The following is an 8,434-nucleotide window of genomic DNA, read 5'->3' as shown; positions in this document are numbered from 1 at the left end:
TTGAGGCATGACACTAGCCAGGAAGCGAACTGGCATTGAAGAGACGCTGGCACCACCACCACCAGCAGCAGCAGCAGCATTGTAAAAGGCGAATGAGTGGGCAATTGACGACCCGCTCACCTGTTCCACCCCAGAGCAAAGCATCCAAACACTGTCAGCCCTAGGCGTTTGGGAGCGGACTTACAGAACTCAGACACTAGACCCTAGCGTAAATTGGCTACACCGGCGGAGGTAGCAGGCGTTGCCACACCGCAAACAGACGCAGCTAGGGGGGAGAAACGGCCCTTACAATTAGGTACATTTGAGGCATGACACTAGCCAGGAAGGGAACTGGCAGAGAAGAGATGCTGGCACCACCACCAGCAGCAGCAGCAGCATTGGAAAAGGCGAATGAGTGGGCAATTGGCGACCCACTCACCTGTTCCACCCCAGAGCAAAGCATCCAAACACTGTCAGCCCTAGGCGTTGGGGAGCGGACTTACAGAAAGACACTAGGCCCTAGCGTAAATTGGCTACACCGGCGGAGGTAGCAGGCGTTGCCACACCGCAAACAGACGCAGCCAGGGGGGAGAAACTGCCCGTACAATTAGGTACATTTGAGGCATGACACTAGCCAGGAAGGGAACTGGCAGAGAAGAGATGCTGGCACCACCACCACCAGCAGCATTGGAAAAGGCGAATGAGTGGGCAATTGGCGACCCACTCACCTGTTCCACCCCAGAGCAAAGCATCCAAACACTGTCAGCCCTAGACGTTTGGCAGCGGACTTCCAGAGCTCAGACACAAGGCCCTAGCGTAAGCTGGCTACACCGGCGGAGTTAGCAGGCGTTGCCACACCACAAACAAGTGCAACCAGGGGGAGAAACTGCCCTTTCCATTAGGGACATTTGAGGCATGATTTCAGCCAGGAAGCCAACCTTCAAAAGATACCGGCACCAGCAGCAGCGTTGGAAACGGAAAAAGGTGAATGAGTGGGCAATTGACGACCCGCTCACCTGTTTCACCCCAGGGCAAAGTCAGTCCTAGGCATTTGGGAGCGGACTTCCAGAGCTCAGACACTAGGCCCTAGCGTAAATTGGCTACACCGGCGGAGGTAGCAGACGTTGCCACACCACAAACACGTGCAACCAGGGGGAGAAACTACCTTAAACATTAGAGAGAAAAAAAATAAACTTTCCAAGCTAAGAGCTGGGTAACCCAACTTGGGCAGATTGAATTTAAGAAAGGCAATCTGCTCAATCAGATGAGGTGCCATGCGTGAGCGCTGTGGACTCAGTATGTTTCCAGTCACAGAAAACACGCGCTCACTTTGAACAGTGGTTGGCGGACATGATAGAAGCTGCTGCGCAACCCATGAGAGTGCAGGCCACACACTCTTCTTTTCATCCCAGTAGCTAAGAGGATCAACATTAGGCGCAGAAGGAACTTCACAGAGGTAAAGTTTGACGATTTCAGCAGCACTACTCTCCTTTCTGCTGCTAGCTCTGTCAGATGGTCCAACTATACTCCCAAGTGCCTCTTCCCAAAACGCAACTGCTCCATTCAGCTGTGTTGTTGTGCTGCTTGTGGCACTGCTGCTGATGCTGCTGCTAGGAGTAGCAGACCACATCATCTCTTCCTCCTCCTGCACCTCTCCCTCCTCGGACAGAATTCCCAATTTAACGCTGCCAGTCACGCACCTCGTTGACCAATTGCTCCCGGTAGCTACTGAGAACATTGAATTTCAAAGCTAGCTTTCCCTTAATTCTTGGATCGCAAAGGCACGCTAGCATCATTTCGGGACTCTCTTCCATGCGTTTGCGAAGGTGTACTTTTAGCAGATCCTTCAGCTTCCTGACTATGGCTGCTACGTCAGGATGTAGAGTGCCACCTTGAACAGCCTCACGGTTTTCAAGGAACACATCCATCTTGCTGCCTAGATGGGAGAACACTGGGATTACCTGGGCCAGACTGGCAGTGTTTGAGCTTAAGTTTTCTGTGGCATCCCTGAATGGTTTAAGGACTGCCACTAGCTGGGCGATCACTGTCCAATCCTCCCTATTCAATGGAGATGTAATCCCAATATTGTGCTCTGAGGCAAGATCATGGATTGCCCTCTGCTGCTCCAAAATCCTCTCCAGCATGTCTAACGTGGAGTTCCACCGTGTACTGACATCCTGGCGTAGGCAGTCTATGGGAAGACCTGACCTCTCTTGCTCTTCCCTCAAAAGTTGGCTAGCCTTAACACTATGGTGAAAGTGCCCAGCGATCTTTCTGCAGCGGGACAGAACTACTGCTACCACATTAGTTCCTTCTGACATTGCTGCCTTCACTACAAGATGGATGATGTGGGCTGCACAGCGCACACCAACAATATGACCATCTCGCAGCGCTTTCACCATATTGGCACCTCCGTCAGTTACCACAAAACCAACTTCAACATTGGTGCCCGCCTCTGCTCCCACCCAAAGGCTAAACATTTTCCTCATCGCATGCAGAATATTTTGGGAAGTGTGTTTTTCATCCATCACTTCTGCATGGAGAAGGAATGATCGGTAGCCTGCTGCAGCAGCTTCCTTAGATACACCGGGCTGCCACCAGTGTGCTGTCAAAGAAAGAAAGGCATGCTGGTCGCTAGGTACACTCCACAAATCTGTAGTGAAATGAACAGACTGACCAGCAGCCTTGGAAAGCTCCTCTTTCACTGCTGCAACACAGGACCGATACAATGAGGGGACAATGTTCCTGCAGAAAGTGGAACGTGACGGAACTGTATATTGTGGAGCCACAGCCGCCATCAATTGTTTGAAAGGCTCCTCTTCAATCATGGAGAAGGATGCCCCTCCAACAGCAATGAACTGACCAATCAGTCGCGTTACTTTATTGGCCTGCTGTTTGGGCATTGACCTTTTGGATTGGAATGCCACAAATTGTTCCAGGGTGGGCTGGACATGCAGTGCTCCAACCTGCCTTGGTCTCTGGCTGCCAGCACTAGCTGCTGCTGCTGCAATTGGCTCAGAAGAAGCAGCTGTTGGGGTTTTTCCACGGCCACCAGCTATGCTGCCTGCACTAAGTTTTACTTCTGCATCTTTCCCCAATAGCACAGCGTTGTGTTGAGTGCTGAGGTGATGCTTCATGCTAGCACTGGTAAAATGGTCAGACACTTTCCCTCTGCTTATTAGCTTCCCACAATGTTTTCACTTTCCATAGCGCCCTTCTTCAACATTTTCAAAGTGCTCCCAAATTGGGGCGCGCATAGCCTTGGAGTGTGCCTTAGGTGCTGCTCCTACTGCTCGGGTGGATGAACAGAGGCAGAACTAGTGGTGGTGGGACTGGTGGTAACAGTACTGGCCATAGTGGGACTGCTAATTGCTTTAGCTTTAGTTTTGCTAGGTTTTGCTGCTGCTGGTGGTGGTGGTGATGGTGATGATCGTAGCGGAGAAGGTGGAGGCTCGGGAAAATTGTGCACTAGTCATTTGGACACTGCTCCCTGAGGAATCTGATTCCTGACCACTCATCTCCTCTACTTCCTCTGGCTCATAGTCTAGTTCTTCATTAGCCAGATCGAATGGAATTCCTGCTAGGCTGGAGCTAAGACTGATATCGCCATGAGACTCGTGACTAGTAGTAGTGCGAGCAGGAAGAACAGACTCTGCACTTGGCCTCTCAGTCTCAGGCTCCTCTGCTACCTCGCTAGGTGGAGTTCCACTATGTGTAGCCCTCTCTCTAACTGTCTTTACAAAAATATTGTAAGGACTTGGTGGCTTGCTAGAGGTGCTAGGAGGACATGGCGTGGCGGTACCGGTGGGAACAGTAGGTGCAGCACTAGTAGTGGTGGTGGTTTTCCCTACGAAGGAATGAGATCGCTTTGGTTTGGGAAAACCTCTCTGAGTCTTGCTGCTAATTTGGCTCTGCTTGGTACCTTGCATGCTGCTCGTGGATGGGGAAGATGCTGCTTGGGGCAAAAGGCACTTATTTTTACTCACTGTGCTAGTAGAAGTACTAGTTGTGCTACCCTTTAACTTTGAACGTGCTTCTGGTGCTTTAGGCTTTCCGTAAAAAACCATAGAGCTTGTGGGCCTAGCCGCACTGCTACTGCCTGCTTTTGGTGCCTTTCCTTTACTTGATGATCCTTCAAGCAATGCTTCCGCAAATGATAAGCGAGAGCTTGGCCTACTTGGCCGCCTAGACTGACGCAAAGGCTGCATCTTAGAACTGGTGCTGGTGGTGGTGGTAGATGGACCTTGTCCCTCCTTAGTCCCAAAAGGAGGATCCATTTCAAATTTTGTGTTGTGTGTGTAGTGTTTAAAAAAAACAAAAAAAGGGGGGGGATAAAAAAATTTAAGACTTTGAATTTACACGGGCCTAAGAGCCTATCCTACTACTATGCTAAACCTAAAGCTATATTAGTATTCTAGTTTAACTCTAGGCAGACGCTCTCAAGCCCACTAAGCTAAAGTGAGGTTAAATTATATATAATATTATATTATTAATAGATTAGAATTACTTATATTAGGGATTATAGATAGACTATAGTTTATTAATTAGAAAGAATTACTTATATATATTATAGATTATGAATTAGAATTTATATTATATTATATAATATAGATTAAGAAGATTAAAGATTAGAATTATTTTAGTACTACAGCTAGTAGCTTGAAGCTTTGCTTAGTACAGTTGTTGTCGTCACACAGTCAATTATTCTTGAAAAGAAATTAGAAATAAAATAAAATGTCAGTTAGCTTCACTGCTTGCTGAAACACACAGCACTTATGCGGCTGCACTCACTAGCCCAACAAGTTCACTTCACTGATGGACTGAGGTGAGCAAAACAAATGAAATAAAATGAAAGATTATTAATTAAGAAAAATTGACTTGGTCTCTTGCTGTTGCTAAAACAAAGCACAAACTATAGAGCTGCAGCACCAGTACAAATAGATTAGCTGAACTATACGCTAGTAGTAATTAATTAATATTATTACTTTTATCTATAGCTAATTTAATTAACTATTAAGATAAGAATTATAGAATTATTGATATTAATGATTTTAGATTAGACACTAGTAGATGTCTTGAATGTCTACAGTACACTCTACACTAGTATACTATTACTAACTATAGTATATCTAACTGACAAATATATATATCATTTTATAATGTATTCAATTATTAATTATTAATATTACTGATTTTAGATTAGACACTAGTAGATGTCTTGAATGTCTACAGTACACTCTACAGCAGTATACTATAGTATATAATATATGACTGACAAATATATATATATATAATATTATAATGTACTATTAAATTATTATATATTCTATTAAATTATTATTTATAAATTCTATTATTTAATTTATTTAAGCAGGACAGGCAGTAGGCACTAGTGCCAGCCCAGAGCAAGGGCACCCTTACACTACAGTTGATGACAAATTAAATAAAAAAAATATTAAATTAATCAAATTATTATTATTAAATATATTAATTAAGTAGAACTGAAGTGAGGAAGAGTACACTGTGAGAAATGGCAGGCTAAGGCTTACCAGTCTCACACAGAACAGAACAATCTCTTTCTGTAACGCTCGGATGCAGCACAGCAGTGTTGCCAAAGCAGTCACAGCGAAAAATGAATGAATCTCTCAGGCAAGCTCTGGTCTTATAAAGGCGCCTTCAGATTTCAAAAAACAGCAGCACAGGCATTGGACGAGACCCTTAGTGTGACGTCACAAGAGCGAGCTGATTAGACAGACGAGGATCAGCTCACTCCTGTTTGACATCTTCGATTCTTCGTGGTTGTGAGTCTTCGTCTTCGCCTACGTTTTGCCGGCACGGTACTCTCTTCGGCGTGTCTTCGGAACGAACAAAAAAAACGGCCTCTTCGTGCTCGTTTTCATGTTCGCCCGAAGAGTTCCCGCAGAAACCGCCTAGCTCTGGCTCTCTGCCCCGGCATGGTCTCCCTTCCAGTAATAACCCTGATTTGGGGCAGATATATAACTCTACATATACCATAGTCGCTAAGATGCTTCTGATGACCTGGAAGCCTGTTGGAGTTCAGGCCCCTGAGTGTATCACATGAAGCAGCGTACAACATACTCATGTAAATATTAACGTATTAAACATTCACATTATTACCTCCCAAAGCAGCATGCGTGAGGCGGGTAGTCTTTCCTTTTGTGGAAACACCGATCTCCAAGAAAGGGTAACGAAGTAACTGCGAAAACCTCCACCACCACCTGATGTTGACCCTGGGCCAGAGGACGCCAACAGACACCACCGTCGCAACATACTTCACACCACCTGATGTTGGCCCTGGGATGAAGGGCGCCAACAGACACCACCGTCGCCTCGGGCGCAAAATACTCCACCACCAACTAATGTTGACCCTTTTCCGGAGGGTGTCAACAGACACCACCGTCGCCCCAGGGACAACATACTCCACCCCCACCTGATGTTCACCCTGGGCCGGAGAGCGCCAAGAGACACCACCGTCGCCTCAGAGGCAACATACTCCACCACCACCTGATGTTGACCCTGGGCCAGAGGGCACCAACAGACACCACCGTTGCAACATACTTCACACCACCTGATGTTGGCCCTGGGCCGGAGGGTGTCAACAAACACCGCCGTCACCACAGGGGCAAATACTCCACCCCCACCGGATGTTGATCCTGTGCCGGAGGGTGTCAGCAGACACCACCGTCGCCCCAGGGACAACATACTCCACCCTCACCTGATGTTGACCCTGGGCCTGAGAGCGCCAACAGACAACATACTCCACCCCCACCTGATGTTGACCCTGTTCCGGAGGGTGTCAACAGACACCACCGTCGCCTCACGGGCAAAATACTCCACCACCACCGGATGTTGATCCTGTGCCGGAGGGTGTCAGCAGACACCACCGTCGCCCCAGGGACAACATACTCCACCCTCACCTGATGTTGACCCTGGGCCTGAGAGCGCCAACAGACAACATACTCCACCCCCACCTGATGTTGACCCTGTTCCGGAGGGTGTCAACAGACACCACCGTCGCCTCACGGGCAAAATACTCCACCACCACCTGAAGTTGGGGACAGACACCACCGTCACCCCAGGGACAACATACTCCACCACCACCTGATGTTGGCCCTGGGATGAAGGGCGCCAAGAGACACCACCGTCGCCTCAGAGACAACATACTCCACCACCACCTGAAGTTGACACTGGGCCAGAGGGCATCAACAGACACCACCGTCGCCTAGGCCGCAATATACTCGGCCACCACCTAAAGTTGAACCTGGGCCGGAGGGCGGCAACAGATACCACCGTCGCCTCAAGGACAACATACTCCACCACCCCGATGTTGACCCTGTTCCAGAGGGTGTCAACAGACACCACCGTGGCCTCACGGGCAAAATACTCCACCCCCACCGGATGTTGACCCTGTGCCGGAGGTTGTCAACAGACACCACGGTAAACTCACGGGCAAACTACTCCACCACCACCTGATGTTGGGGACTGACACCACCGTCGCCCCAGGTACAACATACTCCACCACCACCTGATGTTGGCCCTGGGATGAAGGGCGCCAAGAGACACCACCGTCGCCTCAGAGACAACATACTCCACCACCACCTGAAGTTGACCCTGGGCCAGAGGGCATCAACAGACACCACCGTCGCCTCAGCGGCAAATACTCCACCCCCACCGGATGTTGACCCTGTGCCGGAGGGTGTCAGCAGACACCACCGTCGCCCCAGGGACAACATACTCCACCCTCACCTGATGTTGACCCTGGGCCTGAGAGCGCCAACAGACAACATACTCCACCCCCACCTGATATTGACCCTGTTCAGAGGGTGTCAACAGACACCACCGTCGCCTCACGGGCAAAATACTCCACCACCACCTGATGTTGGGGACAGACACCACCGTCGCCCCAGGGACAACATACTCCACCACCACCTGATGTTGGCCCAGGGATGAAGGGCGCTTAGAGACACCACCGTTGCCACAGAGACAACATACTCCACCATCACCTGATGGGCCAGATGGCATCAACAGGCACCACCGTCGCCTCAGGGGCAACATACTCCACCACCACCTGATGTTGACCCTGGGCCGGAGGGCATCAACAGACACCACCGTCGCCTCAGGGGCAAATACTGCACCCTTACCGGATGTTGACCATGTGCCGGAGGGTGTCAGCAGACACCACCGTCGCCCCAGAGACAACATACTCCACGCTCACCTGATGTTGACCCTGGGCCTGAGAGCGCCAACAGACAACATACTCCACCCCCACCTGATATTGACCCTGTTCCGGAGGGTGTCCACAGACAACACCGTCGCTTAACGGGCAAAATACTCTACCACCACCTGATGTTGGGGACAGACACCACCATCGCCCCAGGGACAACATACTCCACCACCACCACCTGATGTTGGCCCAGGGATGAAGGGCGCCAAG

The sequence above is a fragment of the Sceloporus occidentalis genome, unplaced genomic scaffold (assembly GCF_023333645.1).
Source record: "Sceloporus occidentalis isolate IW3139 unplaced genomic scaffold, rSceOcc1.0.p SCAF_176, whole genome shotgun sequence".
Classification (NCBI taxonomy): Eukaryota; Metazoa; Chordata; class Lepidosauria; order Squamata; family Phrynosomatidae; genus Sceloporus; species Sceloporus occidentalis.
The sequence above is the reverse complement of the archived record's forward strand: the minus strand, read 5'-3'. Positions refer to the sequence as shown.